This window comes from Ictidomys tridecemlineatus, chromosome 16 (assembly GCF_052094955.1).
Source record: "Ictidomys tridecemlineatus isolate mIctTri1 chromosome 16, mIctTri1.hap1, whole genome shotgun sequence".
NCBI classification, from domain to species: domain Eukaryota; kingdom Metazoa; phylum Chordata; class Mammalia; order Rodentia; family Sciuridae; genus Ictidomys; species Ictidomys tridecemlineatus.
In genome coordinates this window covers 28,178,112-28,197,783 of record NC_135492.1, presented here as the reverse complement: position 1 = coordinate 28,197,783, position 19,672 = coordinate 28,178,112, and the positions used below count along the sequence as shown (strand labels likewise).

General features: G+C 46.2%; 1 pseudogene; it reads right to left on the bottom strand.

Moving 5' to 3' along the window:
• Window positions 1-2,744: 2,744 nt before the first annotated feature.
• Window positions 2,745-10,077, bottom strand: LOC144371274 (arylsulfatase D-like; annotated as a pseudogene).
• Between the last annotated feature and the right edge of the window lie 9,595 nt (window positions 10,078-19,672).

Sequence of the window (19,672 nt, the reverse complement as noted above, 5' to 3'; positions counted from 1 at the left end):
AGGAAGAGAGGTGTGAGCCCGAATGTGCATTGGATAGAAAGGGGCAGTACGGCTACAGATAAGCTGTTGAAGCTGATTAAAGTAAGCAGACACAGCATGGGTGTCACTAATAGCTCCTACAGCCTCCAGAATTTTGAGCGCCTGCACCACATAGATGGAGTCCGAAATGAGATTGAAAGGAAAAGAACACTGTTTAAAAACTTCAATGACAATTTGTAGTTCTACCCATTGTGGATTTCCAGGAGCAAATTGATGCTGGACAGGGGGAGAGTCATTAATCACATAAGCTCCCATTCCAGACTTAGAGCCATCAGTAAAAATATTAACAGCCCCCGGAATCGGAGTGGGTGAAGTTACTTTAGGGAAAATGATAGGATGCTCTTTAACAAAATGGAGTAATGGATGAGAAGGGTAATGATTATCAATATCCCCTTGAAACGAGCAACATAGAATGGCCCAGTTGTCTAGAGTAGCACACAAAACATTAAGTTGAACTTTAGAATAGGGTATGATAAGAGAAGAAGGTGCTTGTCCAAAAAATTGAATGCTCTGTTGAATCCCTCTAAGTGCTAACGCTGCAACAGCATCAGGATAGTATTCTAAAGATTTTTCTGGGGATACATGTGGGTGGATCCATAGTAAAGGCCCATCTTGTCACAGTACTCCAGTAGGCTGCCGCATAGTGGCAAGCACACATAACTGGAAAGGTTTATCACTCTGGAGCCTGCATAGAGTAGCATGTTGTATAGCTTCTTCTACTTTTATAAGGGCCGCTCTGGCCTCTTTAGTGAGGGTACGAGGGGAAGTAAGATCTGGATCACCCTTAAGAATAGCATACAAAGGCTGGAGCACGATATTAGGAATATATAAATAACCTCTTATCCAATTAATATCTCCCAACAGTTTTTGAAAATCATTTAGAGTTTGGAGATCTTGAGTTCTTATAGTAACTTTTTGTGGTTGTAACATGTCATATCTAATCGTCGCTCCCAAATACTTAATAGAATCCCCTGTTTGAACCTTTTCAGGTGCAATATGTAATCCATATTGAGCTAACAACTTCACCAGGTCTTTATAGGCCTCATAAACTGACTGTTGTAATTTGGCTGCCAATAATACATCATCCATATAATGAATAATCTTAATGGAAGGATATTGTTGTCTGAGAGGTGCGAGTGCCTTCCCTACATACATCTGACAGATCGTAGGACTGTTAGACATTCCCTGTGGTAAAACGACCCACTCATACCTTTGATCTGGTTCCTCGTGATTACACGAGGGAAGGGTGAAGGCAAAACGCTGTGAGTCTTTAGGATGCAAAGGAATAGAAAAGAAACAGTCTTTAATGTCAATAGCAATGATATGCCAGCCCTGAGGAACAGAGGAAAGCAGCGGCAGCCCTCTTTGTTTGGGCGTGGAAACTTCGTCCTGAAACACCCCCGCCATACGGAGGCGGATCGGGACGCCGCCCATTCCTGAGCCCTTGCTTATCTCTGTTCCCTGTACCTAAACTCCCTAACTGCCGAGACAGCGTTCTTATCTCCTCCTCCTCAGCGTCTTCTGCCTCTGACCCACTTTCGCATGGGGGCGTGGGCAGCACACTGAGATCTGGATACAGTCTCCTCCCATTCTCCACGCCCCGCACACTCCCCTCTTCCTGAGACACTTCGCTCTCTGTTGTTTCTGATTTTTCCTCATGTAATTGTTCTAAAACCTCCTGCCCTTTAACAAGCGCTTCTTGGCATCTATCATCCGTAAGGCAACTACGGACCATCTTCCAGAGGGGTATCACCCCGCCCTCTAGCATGCCCTGCTCACGAGCAAAGTCAAGGTCTTTACCTAATTTATCCCAGCTGGGTGTAGTGAGGCTGCCTGAAAATGCAAACCACGGTGCAGCTGTATCTACCCTCTGTAAAAATTTCTCTAAGGTACTGCGTTTCACCTCCAGTCCCTTGGAATGTAAAAGGCCATCGAGGGCCAGAAGGAGTGGACTTGAAGTCACAGCTCCCATAACGCAACACAAGAAAACACAGAAATCGAAAGTGAAAGTACACAAAACAAAACGAACATACACAGAAAACAAAAACGAAAATACAGAGTGCAATTGCTATGAGATGTAACGCCCTCTCTTTTTACAGAGGAGCAGGTACCTTTTAATGCTCCCTCTTTATGTATAGAGGAGCCTCCGCTTTTTAACAGCGGGTCCCACCTTACCTGGGACTTACCGGCGCGCCTCCCTGACTGCTGAAAGTTCTGGTTCCTGGGTGTTTCTTTGTTTCTTTTCTCCCGGGTCTCGGCACCACTTGTCACGACCCCCTTGCCCGCAAGGAAGACGCGACTCAGGAATCTTCTTTCAGCAGTTTATTCAGGCCCTTGATATTCTTCTAATAATTCTTCTACTACCCGGAATAATAATTGGATGCCCCTCCCAGCCTTAATAAAGCACCTCGAACCCCAATGCAAAGCTGCCACGTGTACCCTTCTCACAGGGTGCTAGAAAATGACACGCCAACTTTCTCTGATAAGGAGCTGGGAACACGCCAACTCTCTTTGATATGGAGTTGTCCTTCACAGACCACAACGGAGCCAGCGCCATCATGTAATGGCGACCACAGTCCACAGGAACGGCTCACCACAGCCATCCTCCTGCCTCAGCCTCCCCAGCTGCTAGGATGACAGACATGGGCAAAGTGACTCCATAAAGAAATCCTTCAGCATATACACTGTGGATTACTATGTAGCCATTAAGAAGGATAGCTTCCTTTCATTTGTGAATGAAGTGTGAGTTTGGACCTTTTCAATGCTCCTGCTGCTATGGGACCCCAGGGTAGCTCATGGCTCAGGAAACTGCCCCCCACCCCGGATCGTGAGGGTCTCCACCTTTGAATGTAGGCCGTGGCTTCCTGCAGCATCCGTCTGATGGTGCTCCCCACATCCATGGGCTGCTCGGTGACCTGGTGGTTCCGCATTAGCACACAGTTTTCCAGAGTCGCAGGAACCCACAGCTGTAGAACCACGTGGTGAAGACGAGGCTGGCTGTGCGCCCGACTGCAGTATAGGGATCCGAGAGGAGGCCACTGAGTTTGGCAGCCATGGGTGTCAGGATGCCCAGAGCCAGGATTCGGGTGTAGCGGCTGAACCGGGCAGCCACTGTGACCCCAGCTCTGGGGGCCTGTCAGGGTCGCAGTTGTTGATCAGGGTGAAGGGCAGTCCATAGAAGTAGTGGGAGCTATGGTTCAGCGGGTGGTGGCAGTGGTCACCGCAGGACGCGCAGCTCACGCCCTGGTGCCACTTTCCTGCGAGTGGAAGTGGGTGGTCAGCCACACAAAGGGCGCACGCTTTTGCCTGGGACAAAGAACCCCGAGGCCATTAGGATGCAGTCAGGGGAAAGAAACCTTCAAAAGAGCAGATCCTGAATCAGCAGAGGCTATGAGTGACCTCAACCAAGACTTGCTTTTGGTTTTGGGTACCAAGAATTGAACTCAGGGCCACTCGACTCCCGAGCCCCATCCCCAACCCTTTTTTGTTTATTTAGAGACAGAGTCTCGCTGAGTCACTTGGGGCCTCGCTAAACTGCTGAGGTGGGCCTCTAACTTGCGGTCCTCCTGCCTCAGCCTCCCAAGCTACTGGAATTACAGGTGGTGGAGCCAGGCTCTGAAGAGCTTTCTGATTCTTTGGGGCTGAAGAAGATAGACAGGTTCATAGAAGGAAAGAAGGCAAAATATAAATCAAGAACCCCAAACCTCTGCAATGAGGAGAACTTCTGAACTGAAAACCATCCGAGAGGGCCGGAGTGGAGCCAGATACCAACTCAGGAGGCGGAGAAGGATGAAAGTTTTTTTTTTTTTTTTCCTCCAGAGGAAATTGGTCCCTTGACATTTGGATGGGAAGGGAATCAGGTGTTCAAATACTTATGAGGCTGGTGGCATAGCCTTGTTCCTTTGGGATTTTTGCAAAAGTGGTTTCATTGGCAGGAAGCCCGCCTGAGCCTGCATTCCAGTAGAGGACCAGGTACTCATTGTTGTCCATTCCTGCGGATCCCACAGCAGAGCAAGGTTAATGTTCCCTTTGCTAGGAACAGGTCTTAGCAAAGGGATTCTGAGCACCAGGGGGCAAGAATCTGGCTGTCAGCACTTGGGGAAGGTGGAGAAGTGGTGCTCTAGGTAGGGAATGGGTGCACATCAGAGAGGTTGTTGAATGTGCTATTGTGCACAGCATGACCCCACCACTGAGCATCATCTGCCCCAATGTCAGCTGCATAAGTTGGACACACCTTGCCTATCATGAGAACCAACCCAGTCTATCTATCTATCTATCTATCTATCTATCTATCTATCTATCTATCTATCTATCTATCTATCTATCAATCATTACCTATCATCCAGGTACCATTACGTTGCATCTATCCCCTTTCTATCCACACATCATTTATCTGTCACCTGTATATGCATTACGCATCTGTCACCTCTATATACCTCTATCACCCATCATTAGCTATCACCTGTTCCTCTATTATCTATTGACAGGATTGCTATCAATTGAGCATCATTAATCCATCTTCCTTCATTGATGGTTTCACCACCATCATCTATGGAGCATTGTATCTCACCTGTCAATCACTGTATTTCTGCTTCTCATCCACCAATGATGGTAGTCATCCCGTCCCAGAAGGCTCCCTCTGCACAGCCTACCAAGGGCACCTACCTGGCAATTTTATGAGACAAGAGCTGGTATGTGGAAAATAACAGAAGGAAAAGAACCTTTCTCCTGTACCAGACGTACACAGATATTTGTGTTGGGTGTTTTTTCCCTGAGCAATTTTTTTCTCTGAGTATTAGCACGATTCCCGCAGAACCTGCAGTGTGCTCTGTGTCCCAGATCAGGTATGGATGATCTAGACCTCAGGAAGAGGTGTGTGGTTATCTGTGACTCCCATTTGATCAACTCAGGGGTACCTAACTTCTGAGCCCCCTCTGTAGCCTTATTTTGCATTTTACTTAGAGACAGGGTCTCACTGAGTTGCTTAGGGCCTCCTTTTGGCTGAGGCTGGCTTTGAACTCGTGATCCTTCTGCCTCAGCCTCCCAACCACTGGAATGACAGGCGTGTGCCACCATGCCCGGTATTGTGTGTAGGTTTTAACACACACAGGGGCTGAGGGTCATGAGGGATGAGGGCATACGAGGTCCTGTTCGGAGCACACACTGCAGGAAGGTGACAGGATGGGACATTAGCTTTCAATTTCCCAGTATCTGCGGGATCTCTACCAAGCTAGAGTGGCGATGGGGTCCAGGCTGCAGCCGGGAGCTTCTGTCCAGGGTCCCCGAGACACCCACCTGATTGGAGTGGCTCTGCTCGGGGTGCAGAGCGGGGGTCCGCCAGATGCTGGGTGAGTCTCATGCCCTCCTCCACCAGCCGGTCGATATTGGGGGTCCTGAGAAAATCAGATGAATGTCCCTTGGGAAAGGGCTGGGAATGCTCTGGGCCTCAGACGAGGCCTACATGAAACTTCCCGGGGCTGCGTGGCACCTGTCTTAGTGCGCCCACTTCTCTGAGTTTGCAAAGGACAGATGAGGCTCACCCTGGGCGGTTCCTCCTACAGCCCTCCCCCCACCTCAACTGATGCCAAAGCAACAAAGGGCACCCCAGATTTTGAATTTTGGCTTTGGCCTGGAGGACTGGCACAGAGACACCTTGCCTGTTTCACTTTCTGGGAGTCATGAATGACAGATGTTGCACAGTGATTATAAAAACGGGCTGTGAGAGACGCTTTTGTCCAGCTGGAAATGACGTGGGTTCTGAGCCCAGGCAGTCTGGGCTCAGCCATGACCTTAGGTAGGTTCGGCGTATGAAATGCACATCTGTGTGGTGACATTCTTCTCTTAGGGTGGGTTATGGGGGACCCCTTGTCACAATAACTCTGTGGTTACATCGCAGGGCTTCTTAGAGGAAGATGGACCCCAACAAAATTACATTTAAAGGAAGAGATGACTGATCTCACACACAAAGGCAAAGTTTTTGGCTTTTTCTTATTTTTTTGGGGGGGTGGTATGCAACCCAGGGGGCTTGTATGTTTTAAATATCCCATCAGCATCCACGAAGGGTGCACCCTGAGTTTCCTACAAGGTTTCTCAGGTGAAAAATTCAAAGAGAAGATGAAAAACTTCACCTAAGAGCTTTTGCAGTCAGATGTGCAAAAATAGATTGAAAATCTCACTATAGATGCGAATCCCAAAGGCAGTGACCCAGCCCCTAAAGCTCAAGGAATTCCCCACGGACTGTCAGATAACAGGTGCTACTCTATTCCCTTCTCCCTTGGAGGAGGCTGCATCTGGTGGGAGCTAAGCTATAAAAGCTCAGACCTTGTTCTTCATGCGCCTAAAGCTGACTACTCAGTGACCTCCCATAAGAAAAGTTTTGCTCCCCTGAGGACAACTGGAAAAGTGCAGAGACAAAAGTCCCACTTTGGGATGTGGTGCTATTGGTGAGCAGCAGGTGGAGACCAGAAATGTTGGTCAACATCCTACAAGGCACAGGATGGGCCCATCACACAGAGTGATCTGAGCCAGTGTACCAGTAGGACCAAGGCTAAAGAACTTGGTCAGTCCTTCCATCAATCCATCTACTCACTCATCCACTCATTCATCCACCATTCAACCATCCATCTATACATACATCCATTCATCCATTCACCCATTTGCACATCCACCCATCCACCCATCCATCCACCCACCCATCAATCCATTCACCCATCCACCTTTCTACCAATTTGCCCATCCAACCACCCTTCTGCCCACCCATCCACCCACTTATCCATCTATCCACCCACCAAGCCACCCATCCATCCATCCATCCATCCAGGCACCCATCTATCTATCCACCCACCCACCCACCCACTCATCCATCCATCCACTCATCCACTGATCTATCCATCCATCCACCCACCCACCTATCCATCCATCCACCCATCTATACATCTATCCATCCACCCATGCACCCACCATCCAATCATATATCCATCCATACATCCAGGCAATCATCTATCCATCCATCCATCCATCTATCCATCCACCCATCCATCCATCCATCCATCCAGGCAATCATCTATCCATCTACCCATCTATCCATCCACCCACCCATCCACCATCCACCCATCTATCCATCAATCTATCCACCCACCCATCCTTCTATCCATCCACCATAGGTGGATGGGCAGATAGACAAATGGATGATGCCTGGATGAAAACATGAACAGATGGGTGGGTGGAGGAATGGCTCGTTCATAAATGGATAACTAAGATTCAGGCTGATGGATTTGGGGTAAAATTCTAGTGATTTGCTAACCCTGAGAATAAAGGACTCAGAACTGAGTAAAATTTTATAAGCCTGTGTGTAACCCTCTACCCAGTTTAGCCAAAATAAGAAAATACCCCACACTCTCTAAGATCCTCTGGCCTCCAAAGACCCCCATTCAGACCTTCTCCTGGCCACCATTTTGGCCCTGGCTTCCCCACACCCCACTAAGACATGCGTTTTGCCCTAGTCTCCAGACATACTGGGGATCAGGGTTTCTGAGAACACAGGATATGCAAGTATCTTTTGGACTCACTGCTTTCAAATACTTTGGGTCTGAACCCAGTGGTGGCATTGCTGGGTCATATTGTGATTCAATCTTAAGCTTTTGAGGGGCCACTATATTGTTCTGCCAGGGGCCACCTGAAGCCCCAGGAGCTGGAGAGGCAGGAGGAGCCTCCCTGGAGTCCATGAAGGGAGCTCAGCCTGGGACTCTGGTCTCAGCCTCCACCCTTCAGGGCTAGGGGAGGGGTGGTTGTTCCTGGATTACATTTAAGTCTCTGTGTTTTTGGTTATTTATTACAGCAGCCCCAGAAAACCCTTACATACCCAGCAGGGCCTCAAGTCGTTTGAGAGGGCTAAGACCCTATTTTTACTCTTGGAAAATGATCATTTTTGGTGCTGAGTTCTGCAGCACTAAGAAATTTCATTTGCACTGGTCGATTTTAAGTGAATTATTCCACGAAACTGCACACAAGGCAGCACCCCACCACCCAAACTGCACTCTACCTCAGTGTAAGGTTCCCATAGCAACCAACTTCCCTGGTGCCCAGAGCATCTGCCAAGATCAGCAGGATGTTTGGCTTGAAGGCATTCGGTGATTTCTGCTCACAGGTCTGCAGAAGCCAACATACAAGGAGGAGAAGAAGGGTGGAGTCCCTGCAGAGGAAATAAATGTACAGGATTTGCATGCAAAGTTTACACCATGCATATGTAGATGTCAGGGGTCTGATGAGGAAATGAACCGAACTCCTATGATGCCAACTGAGCTCCAAGAGAATTATCCAGTTGTGGGAAGCCTCTGGTTTTGCAAGGAATCCAGCAGCCCAAAGAAAACCAGGGTGGAATCCCTACTGCTAATGGCCAATCAAGACCAAAGCTGAGAGAGGCCCATTTCCCCCCTGCGCCCAAATTGGAGATTCTCAGCAAGCAATCAGACACTGAGCCCTCCTAATAAGAAAGTCCCCTCCAATTTAACCCCATGCAAACAGCGGAGGTCCCATCTTTATCCTCTGGGGACACATTCCAAAAATCTCAGAGGATGTTGAAAGTTCAGCTAGTACCTAACCCTAAATAGACTATACTTTTCCAGTATACATAGATGCCTGTCATAACGTATAATTTATAATCCAGGCAGGGCACTAGCAGGACCAGACTCACAGGGACACTAGGATTTTAAACCACAGATGGGGGATTCAAAGCAACCCCAGAGACGCAGTGCAGCCGGCAGAGAAGAGAGTCCCTGAGCCTCTGAACAGGGGACCAGGCGCCCCACTGCCCCAGCGACTACTAGGAGCTTCACTGATGGGTCCTGGGCTCCACCTGCCCCAGGACCCAGAGGGACTCAGCTATCCAGGAAGCGCTGGGGGTGGGGCAACCCCGGAGAGCAGGTGGGCGGAGTCACTGTGACGTCACAATGTGGGGGGAGGGTAGCCGGAGGAAAGGGGAGGGGGCTGCCATAGACCTTCTGCGCCCTGGGGCTGGGGGACTGGAGGCTGGTCCCACTGCTGGAGGATCCAGCCGTTCAAGGGCGCAGTGGGCAGATTGGAAGACCCAGGGCAGGACTGGCGTGTCCTAGCGCTGGGGGGGGGGCAGCTTTGGCGGGGGGCAGGGATGAGGGAAAGTCAAGGGTCCGGGTCTGCACCCTGCGGTTTTTTGACGGTGGGGGAGGGTCATAAGGCCCTGCACAGATGCGCTGGGGCGGGACGGGAGACTTGGGGGCCAAGAGCAAGGCGGGGCGTGTCCTAGAGTGGAGGTGTGGGCGTGCTGGGGGTGGGCCAGGGACCGGCCTGAGTTTTGGGCTGGGGCTGCGAGGGGGACGCGCCCAGGAGCTGGATGGGGCCTTCCTAGAGGGACACAGGGTGGAGGGCGGTGCAAGGGCGTGTTCTAAAGTGCCCAATGGACTGCAGGGGGCGGAGCAAGGGGCGTGTCCTAGAGGGGGATGCGCTGGGGGTGGAGCAAGGGGCGTGCCTCAGTTTGAGCGGGCAACACATAGCTGAGGCTGGGGGTGGACGTGCCCAGGAGCCCACCAGGGCCTGTCCAGGGGGTGACTAGGCCTTAAAGTGGGGTGGCGCAAGGGGTGTGCCCTAGGATGGGGGGACTGGACATGCTGGGGGCGGGCCTTGATGTTGGGCACCGCGGAGCTGCCTCAGGGAGGACACTTGTCCCAGGAGCGAAGTGGGGAGTGACTTAAGAGGGGAAGGGGCAGCGCAGGGGTCCATTGGCGGCCCTACTGTTGGAGGCATCGTCAGTGCTGGGGGGAGGGGAGAGAGGCCCTGGAGCAGGACAGCAGTGGCTTAGACTGTTCCTGGGGACTCCCCAGTAGCATCAGGGAGGGGGCGCGGGGTGTGCGGGGGCGGGGGGGACTCAAGCCGAGCCCCAAGTCGGGACCAGGTGGAGTGATAGGGCCAGAAGGCCATATGAGGAGGGGACAGGACAGGAGTCTCAGCCAGGGTCAAGACCGTGTTGGGGGAGGGACAGGATTTTGTCTTAGAGTGACAGGCCATGGCTGGGGGTAAGGACCAGGACGGGACACGGAAGACTACAAATTTATTGGGGAGACACGGGCATCGGGCTGCGTGTCTTAAAAAATGTGTATGTGGAGGGTGTCACAGCCGTGTCAGGGTGGGGCAGGGGACATGCCTTATAGAGATTGTGGGACTTGGCCCTGGGGAGGGGTCCCGGCTCCGAATGGGAGGGGGCAGAGCGGGTCTTAGTGGGGGGACACCTCAGCGCAATTGTGCCGACCTGGTGTGTGGGACACAGGCCATGAGAGGGCAGGAAGCGGGTCTTGGAGAGGTTCCGAGGCCCGAGGGTCTCAGTATGGGAAGATGTGTCACTCCCTACGACCCGGGAGCAGCCCCGCCTAAGTCGCAGTTTTCAGCGGCTCAACCAGGGCCCCGCCTCCTGCTTGGCCTGCGCCCCCTCCTCCTGCTCCGCCCCCCACCTCCTTGTGCGCCCCACCCCAGCGCTGCTTTCTGGACCACGAAGAGAATGCGCCTGGGGCTGGGTTTTGGTGACTCGCCATTTCTGAGCCCTTGGCTTCCTTCCCAGGGTCTCGCGCTCGTCATCTCCCCAGGCCTGAGTGGCTCAGTCCCCGGGTCCAAGTACCTGGCGGTGGCCTAGGCACGTCCCCTGGGCCTGCGAGCGCACCTGCGAGCGCACCTCTGCGTGGATCCCATGGCTGTGCGCTGGCACCGGGGAAGGACCTTGACCCCAGATCTGGGCGCAATCCTGCCTGGGCTGATGTCTCCGCCCACGTGGCTGCTAGGCGCGCTCCTGGACCCTGGTGGCTCACTTCATCCGATTAACCTCCCAACTCTGGGCCTGGGGAGTGGCGCCTGGAAACAGGTTCTCCAGGGTCCCCACCTCCTGGTGGAGCTGGGGCTTCTGCAGCTGCTTATTCTGGATGGGGCACAAGCAGGATGACTCCCAAGGCAGCCAGGGCAGCTTAGGGAACACCTCCTTTTTTTTTTTTTTTTTTTTATTCCTTCAAAGGGTCTTGGGACAGCCCCCCCCCCTCATAGAATTGGTGGGAATTCATCTCCACGGTTCTGCATTTGGAACCTCTAGGGGGCTGGACTCTTGCTCCTTTGTGCACGCAGGGCCTGGGGTGAAGCCAGAATTAACACCTGTCAGTCTAGACAGGGAAAAGGGGTGAAGCCAATTTTGATGAGTCTGGCAAGTTGGAGACTTCCCTGAGGGATTGAAATGTCAATTCCTTCAGTGTCCTTCCTCCACCCTTATCCATGACCTGCCCTTGAGCCAATCTGCTGTTAAGATAGCTTGTCCCAGGAATCGCCCCTCCCTACTGGGAGCTACAAGGTTTTTGATTAATGTGTCCTTGGCTGCTCCATCCTGTCCTTCCCCCTTCAGCTCTTCTGGTTCTCAACTTTTGAGCACCTCAGGAGCATCCCTGGGCCTACAGAGCTCTTAATGCTTAATGCTTAAGTGCAGTTAGTGCAGCTGCCACTCTTCAAGACCCGGGTGAAGGGCTTCCCCGCCTAGGCAGCTCTCAATCACCTGTTCAGTACAGAGCAGGCATGTTGGGTTCTGCTGAAGTGACTTCCCAGTTCTTTTTTTTTAAAATTAAATTTATCTTTTTTTCCTGGGATTTTTCACAATCAGGAGTTGGTGAAGGGGTTCCTGTCATCCGCTGTCTGACAGGGTCACAGTGTGGGGGATGCTGTGGCAGGGCCACACAATCTGGAAACCGAAACCATGGGGAATGTTAAGTGTTTGGTTTATGATCCTCCTGATATGGAGAAGAGGGCCTCTGTCAATCAATAATAAAAGTACATGTTTCCTGAGAATGCAGGAAAATTTCCAGAATGAGACCAAGGACACAATTGAGCCAGGCCCCAAGGTGTGTTTCAATATCTCTCAGGATGCAAACAATAGTGTTATTCCTTAAGAAATTCACAGGGGAAAGATGACCAATCAAAGTTCCCGAGAAAAGCCTAATCCACAAGAAATGTTTATCCCAGGGTTAACAATGTCCACTAATGTCCCCCTCCCTTCCAAAGCCACAATAGACTAGTTACAAAAAAACAGTCGCTGTGCCAAGTGTACAAGGACCACCCTATGTAGCTTGCTTAATTAAAGGAAGATTATAGTATTCCCCTTGAGGACAAGAGGCTCATAAAAATACATTCCCCCCATTAACACCCCCTTCTTTGCCTCACACAGGAATTCATGATGAAAGTGGAAAACACAAAGTTCATATTAATGGCAAATGGGTTGAGGTGCAGAACCTGCCCTTTAGTTAAAAGATTAAAAAGACACGAGATGTGGTGGGCTTTGTCCATGGGTCAAGGAAACTTTAAGAAAACAGTTAAATAGGTCATATAAAAAAAAGGAAATTACTTTGGAAATTAAAAATAGAATAATGTAAAATTAATATAGATATATTTTAGAGTCACTTCGGAATAATAGGCTTTCACTATTTTAAGTGTGTTTTACTGGGACTTTAGATTAAAAGTAAGAAAGCTTACTAATGATTATAGGTGTGCTTTAAAGTTAAAGGTTAATGAAGTAATTATACGTATGATTTAAAGTTAAAAGTTAATAATAGAACAGGAGACATGTAGTCGAGTTGTGTAGCACAGTGTTATGGGCCAGGTTATATAGGCAATGACCAAACAGACTCCATTTTACCCTGAGACTTCATATCATGTAAGAAATGCTTCTTCCATGCTCAAGCTTGGGTCTATTCCTTGCAGAGACAGTTATAGGTCCTGCAGGGAGCTGTCCCTGGCTGGCCAGCTAAATTCTGTCCATTTGGACAGAACTGGGAATTGGTGTGTTTTCTGAGTGACCTGCCCCGCAACAGTGTGCACCTAGTAATTAAGGTGAAAATGTAAATATTTAATTCTGATTTTCAATGGTTACAGGAAAATATTCTAAACCACATCCTCAATATATCTTAGATAATCAATATGTCAGAGAAGATTGTGACTCTTGAAAAGTATGTACATCGAATGAGTTTTGGGCTTTGAGACTATTTATTAACTACCTGGAAAGATATCTAAAAAAATGGTATAAAAATAAAGCCCCCCCCCCCAAGGGCAGCAGATTCTTTTTGAAGGCTACTCAGAACTTGCAATCGCTGTCCTTCAGCACCACATAACAATAAATAAAAATTAAATAAAGGTATTGTATCCAACTACACCTAAAAAAAATAAAAAATTAAAAATAGGGACAGAGTAATAGACTGAGACAATCTCAGTGAGTATGTTTGTTTCTCTGTGCACCATGTCGCCCCTTGACCTGTCTTGAAAACATTTCAATATCTTGCTGAACCTCACTCCTCAACCTGGGCCCAGAGCTGTTTTGTGTCATGGTTGAGGCCTCCTTGGTCCAGGTCCCAGAGACACCCTCATGAATAAAAGCAAATCATTGGCCTCAGCCCACAGGTGAAGGGAGACTGTCCCAAGTCTCCACGGAGTTTCCTACAATGTGAGGATGAAGAAGAGCAAGGAAGAGGCACAAGTGCTTGAAAAAGAGTCAAGAAGTTTAAAAAAACCCAGAAAGTGACTTGTTCATTGGACACGGGTTAGCAAGGCAGTGAGATTTGAGGGTGGGGGTAATTAAACATATTTAAGCCATTGAAATGTTTATATCATTCTTCATGTGGGAGGAGTAACGTTTTCTTCAGAAGTAGATCTGAAGTGGAATTTGAGGACAAGTGGTCAAATGTTTAGTCACAGCATTCAGCAGAAATCCTGGGGCAGGAAACACAGAAAATAGGAAGAGTTTGCAGCCCATTCACAAATGCACCCTGTGGCTGGGCAGAGAGACGCAGTGCTTTGATGGACAGCTGAACTCCCAGAGTCCAAGTTCACATTCAGGATGTGACTCCTATTTCCTACTTGGATTCTGAATTTTTTTCTTTCTGTTATTATTGTTTTCTACATTAAATTTGCTCTGAGTGGTGATTGATTTAAGACTCCCATTATAATCTTAACTGCTTTCTGCTTGCTCAATGACCTTCTATGAATCTTCATGATTTCATTTAAATATTTGGGAATTATTTCCCAAGTACTAGATACCGTTTTTATACAAAAATGTACAATGAACTTTTGAAAATATTTTTTATCGATTCTAATTAGTTACACAGGACAGCAGAATGCATTTGGTCACATTCTACAGAGGTGGATTATACCTCCTCATTCTTCTGGTTGCACATGATATAGAGTTACACAGGTCATGAATTCATATATGTAAGAGGGTAATGACATCTGATTTATTTTACTTTCAATCTTCCACCATAGCCCCTCCCCTTTTTTCACTCTCCTCTGTCTAATCCAAAGTTCCTCTATTCTTCCCAAGAACCTCACCTTTATTGTGAATTAGATGTTCATATCTGAAAAGAAATCTGACCTCTGATTTCTTGGGACTGGCTTATTTCCCTTAGCATAATATTCTCCATTTTTTTGTATTTGCTAGCAAATGCCATCATGTCGTTCTTCTTTTAGGCTGAGTAGTATTCCATTCTGTATATATGCCAAAATTTCTTTATCCATTCATCTGTTGAAGGGCATAGAGATCAGAGATCCTCTGACCTTTGTTACAAAATGCCATTGAGTCTGAAAAATCAGCCTGTACCTCAGAGCAAAGCCTGTCCAAGGAAGGGGGCATGACCTTTGTCTTTGAAAAGACCCACAGAGCACTACTAGGCATAAGCCCACCCTGCTGAGTTGTTTGTCTGCAAACAACAGGAGGTATCCGCTGTGCCAGGTGTCCCTGACTCAGTCTAGGTGGGGACCCATAGCTACCCCCTAGCAGCCACCGATCAGCATGAGACAGGAAAAATACCTGGGATGCCAGATGACCCTCCCAGTAGTTTATAGTGGTTGATAACATGTTGTGAAACCATGTAGTTCAGCACCTGCAACCATCGTAGCCTAAACCAACCAGTTCAAATGAATCCCCCTCTGTACTAATCAATCAACCCTACCCAACTTGTTCCCACCAGTGAATGTGCTAATGATGTTTTAGAGTTGTTTTATGATTTTCCTGCGGTGTGTGATGATTTGCCAAGAGATGCTATGATGTATGTGAAGTCCCTGCCTTCCCCAAAGAGTGTATAAAACTGCTGCAAACCCTGGGCTAGGGGCCTCTCAGCATCACCAGTTGCTGGATGCACATAGAGGACCAAATTAGCTCCCAATAAACACCTCTTTGCTGCTTACATGGATCTTGGTCTCTGGTGGTCTTTTGAGGGTCCTGAATTCGAGCCTAACACGTCTAGGTAAGATTATTGTAATAAAATTCAATTGGTCATGAATTTTGTTAAATCTTTGTGAATTCTATAATTGTTTTGTAAAAGTCAAATAAATTTTTATAAATATATTTTTTAAATTTCCCCCAAAGTAGAAGAAAACAGTACACCACAAATTGACATAAGGATTCAGTGCATTCTTCAAACTTGGTGAGAAATTGACAAGTTCCCTAAAACCCACATCAATTTGTGAAGAAAACCAAAACTATGATCCACTCTTTCAAATACATGGCAAAACTCTGTGGTTCAGCACAGTGACATCAGTTCTTACTGAAAAACTACAGTGAACAAACCACAATGTTCTAGCCTGAGATTGGATTCTTATAAACCTATGGGAGTATTTGAAGATGGAATCATGCACTGTAAGGGTCCAGCGGAGCGTCGGAGGGAGAGACCACACAAGAGACTGGCTCCATGCAATTGGCAAAAGGGGATTTATTGGGGATCCATTCCAGCGCACTGGGGCTCCGTGCTCACTCAAGAAGGGAGAGCAGCCCAGAGCCCAGAGCAGAGGTCAAGCAGAGCTTAAGTACACTATCTGAATAGGGCGGTGGGCTTTGCATACATCAGAACAAATTATCAGGAGGCACGGGAAAATTGAACAACTCTGAGGCATGATTAGCACATTCATTGGCGGGAACAGGTCGGGTGGGGGTGATAGGTCATTCCTAAGCGGGGTACACATTCGAACTGATTGGTTCAGGCCCTGTGACAAACTGCACAGGGCCCTAGGCTAAATGGCCAGTAGGGCGTTGTCTTAACTATCTCAGAAATTTCAGGTTCTGGATGTAACAGAGGAACTTAATAATACCTAATCTTTTACATTTTAATTCAAGCTTTTCAGGTTAGAAACTTTACCCTTTCAGCACACAACTGTGAACAATTCATTATAGTAAATAGACTAAGAACTTCAAAGAGGATAGAAGTGTTTCTAAAATGATTCTAGAAACTTCAAAAGTTTTCCTGCAGAATGATGAAGCTGGAGCCCCAGCACCAGTCACACACTAAACATACAGTCATCCATGGTTAACAAATACATGAAAAAAAAGTTCAATATTTCTAGCAATTAGAGAAATGCAAGTTAAAACTATTTACTATCACTCCAGTCAGGAGGGCAATTCTCAGGAATACAAGTATCATTAAATATTGGCGAGTAGGTGGGGAAAAGGTTCACTCACCCATTGTTGGTGGAACTGCAGATTGGTGCAACCACTCTGGAAAGTAGTATGGAGATTCCTTAGAAAACTTAAAATGGAACCACCATTTGACCCAGCTATGCCACTTCTCGATTTATATCCAAAGGACTTAAAGATAAGCACACTACAGTGACTCAGCCACAAAAATGTTTATAGCAACTCAATTCACAATAGCTCAACTATGCAATCAGCCTAGTTTCCCTTCAACAGAAGAATGGATAAAGAAAATGTGACACACACACACACACACACACACACATACACACACACACACATACACACACACACACACACACACGGAGGTTGAGGAGGGAAAAAATAAAAGTCTATTGGATTAGATAAAGGGAAATTATGGGAAGGGAGGGGAATAGTGTAGGAAAGAGAGTAAACTGAATGGGACATATTTTTTATGTTCATATATAACTACAGACCAGGGTAACTCCACATCATCTACAACTAAAAGACTGGGATACTAATCAGAATAAGTTGAACTCCATGTATGTATAATGTGTCAAAATATACTCTAGTGTCATGGAACACACAGAAATGCAAATACTGAAATTACTCGAATTATCAGGGAAAAAAATGAGGGAATTTTGGGGATCTTGAGAGAGGAAAGATGTCTTAGAATTAGACTGAAGGTACAATCAGGGAGCACTTTTAAAAATTTTTTATTTTATTTTCTTGGTATGGAGGATTGAACCTATGGGCACTTAACCACTGATCCACATGCCACGGTCTTCTTTATATTTTATTTAGAGACAGGATCTCACTGAGTTGCTTCAGGCCTTACTAAGTTGCCAAGGCTGGTTTGAAACTCGAAATTCTCCTGCGACAGCCTCCTGAGCTGCTGGGGTGACAGGCATGAACCACTACACAAGAAAGAACAGAAGATTTGATAAAGAGTACCTCATCAGGTTTATAAGAATTTTCTTTTCAAACACCATAAAGAATGTGAAAACAGTCTCTAGATTGAAGCATTCCAAAATCTAGGCATACATCAATATAACATGATTTTACTAATGAATGTTTTCCAAAGGTTATTGATATGCTCTGTGCAAATACCCCCTTCTCTGAAATCTGGGGGATCTTAGAGTATGTCTCCACTTGCTGCTCAGGTGACACAATCTGAGGCTAACCGGGACCCTAAGATCTCTGCAGCCCTGTGTTCCTGCAAGAGCCCGGCAGGGGGCGCCCTTCCCACACACTCCACCATTCTTCTGTAGGATTTTTTAATTGGAGGAGGAATGATGGGGTCTGACTCTCATTCATGCTTTCATTGCAAGTGAGGATACAGAACAACTCCAAAGCTGAAACCAAGCCTCTTTGGGACAAGACATCAGGAAGCTAGACTCAGTCCCCTGAAACCTAACCCCTGGCCTCATTTAAATGACTTCTCCTCAATAAAAGGGTTCATCCTGTGTGTGTGTGTGTGTGTGTGTGTGTGTGTGTGTGTGTGTGTGTGTGTTTATTTTCTGAACCTCCTGCCGGATCAGATGGTGTAACTCAGGGATGCATTTGCTTATTGCAGAAACAAAGCCATCCATGTTCCTGGGATGACCACCCGAAACCTTCTTCTTTTTCCTGACTATATAATTACAAGAAAAAAATAAATGTATACACAAGGATCATGAGCTACATTGCGTGACGTCACATGCAGGCGTGCACTCCTAGTTAAAAACAAATTGAAATTGATCCAAAATATCTTAAGAACCACGTGGTTACATAAAGTTAATCAATTCTACTGTGTTAATTATAGGTTATTCCCTTACCTACAGAAATATCCAAGGACTTTAAATATATTTTCATTGATATATCTTTTCTTTTTTTTTTTAAAAATATATTTTTAAGTTGTTTATGAGCCTTTACTTTTTTTATTTATTTGTATGCAATGCCAAGAATTGAACCCAGTGCCTCATGCATGCCAGGCAAGCGGGCTACCATTGAGCCCCAACCCCAGCCCTCATTGATATTTCTTTTTATCAAGGAACAAAGATAATTATTTTTTAGAAATTATTTTCAGAAATTATTTCAAAGTGTAACCAGGAAAAATTCTAAAAGGAATTTCAACAGAGGAGAAGCACACATTGGAGGTCCTAAGAAAAAAGAAATCATTTTTGGGTAAACCAAGATCTTTATATTCTAGATTTTTATGATAAAAATATTTTCCTAAATAGAAATATTTTTATATTATTAATTAGACAGATAATATATAAATGTAAAAAAAAGATTTATATGTACTGGAATGACTAAAAGTTTTAACTGATTAATTCAAGGATATTTCAGTCTATTTCCCTGATTTTACTCTCTATGCTGATACTGAGCTAATATTTTTGTTCATATTTTGACATGATAAAGACGTATTAAAATATTAAGTTTAATTTATTTAAGCAAGGTCTTTATTGCCCAATGATTCTTATTGTTTAAGGCAAGGATTAATTTGCGTAAATAAATTCACATCCTTGATTAAACACTAAATACATTAAACGTCTAACTTAGATTCTAATTTTTACAATTCTCCTTGGAGACTAAATTTGATTGATTCAAAGACTGTCCATTCTTGCATATTTTGTTTGTTGAATCATCTTGAGTTCTGGGAATTTTATTAGGACTGAGGTTCTCCAAATTAAAGTTATATGTTAGTTTTGAGCAATAAAAGTTGCAAACCTTGTTGAAAATTCATGGACATGATAGAAGTTCTCTGATTGGACCTATTATCCATAAAAATATGGTAGGATTTATATAATGCTTAATGACATTTTTTAAAAGACAATGGAGAGACACCTGTTTAAAGGCTAATATTCTGAGACAAAGATATGTTGAGACCTTCTCTCAGAAAGAGATTGAGGATTCCTTTTAAATTGTTAGGATGGACCAACTAGTATATATATTGGGAAATTAAAATAATCAATACAAGGTAAATCTGATCATTTAAATACGTGTACTACTATCTATAACTTAAATTGATGATACTATGACTTATGCCAAGTCTTTACTCAATTTTATTAAATAAAGAAAAGGGGGAACACAAGACCCCAGAGGCACACACTAGATCTTACAAAATATTTTATTTTTTTCTTAATTGTAATATTGAGAATCTCAGGGGATATAACTCAGTTGTTA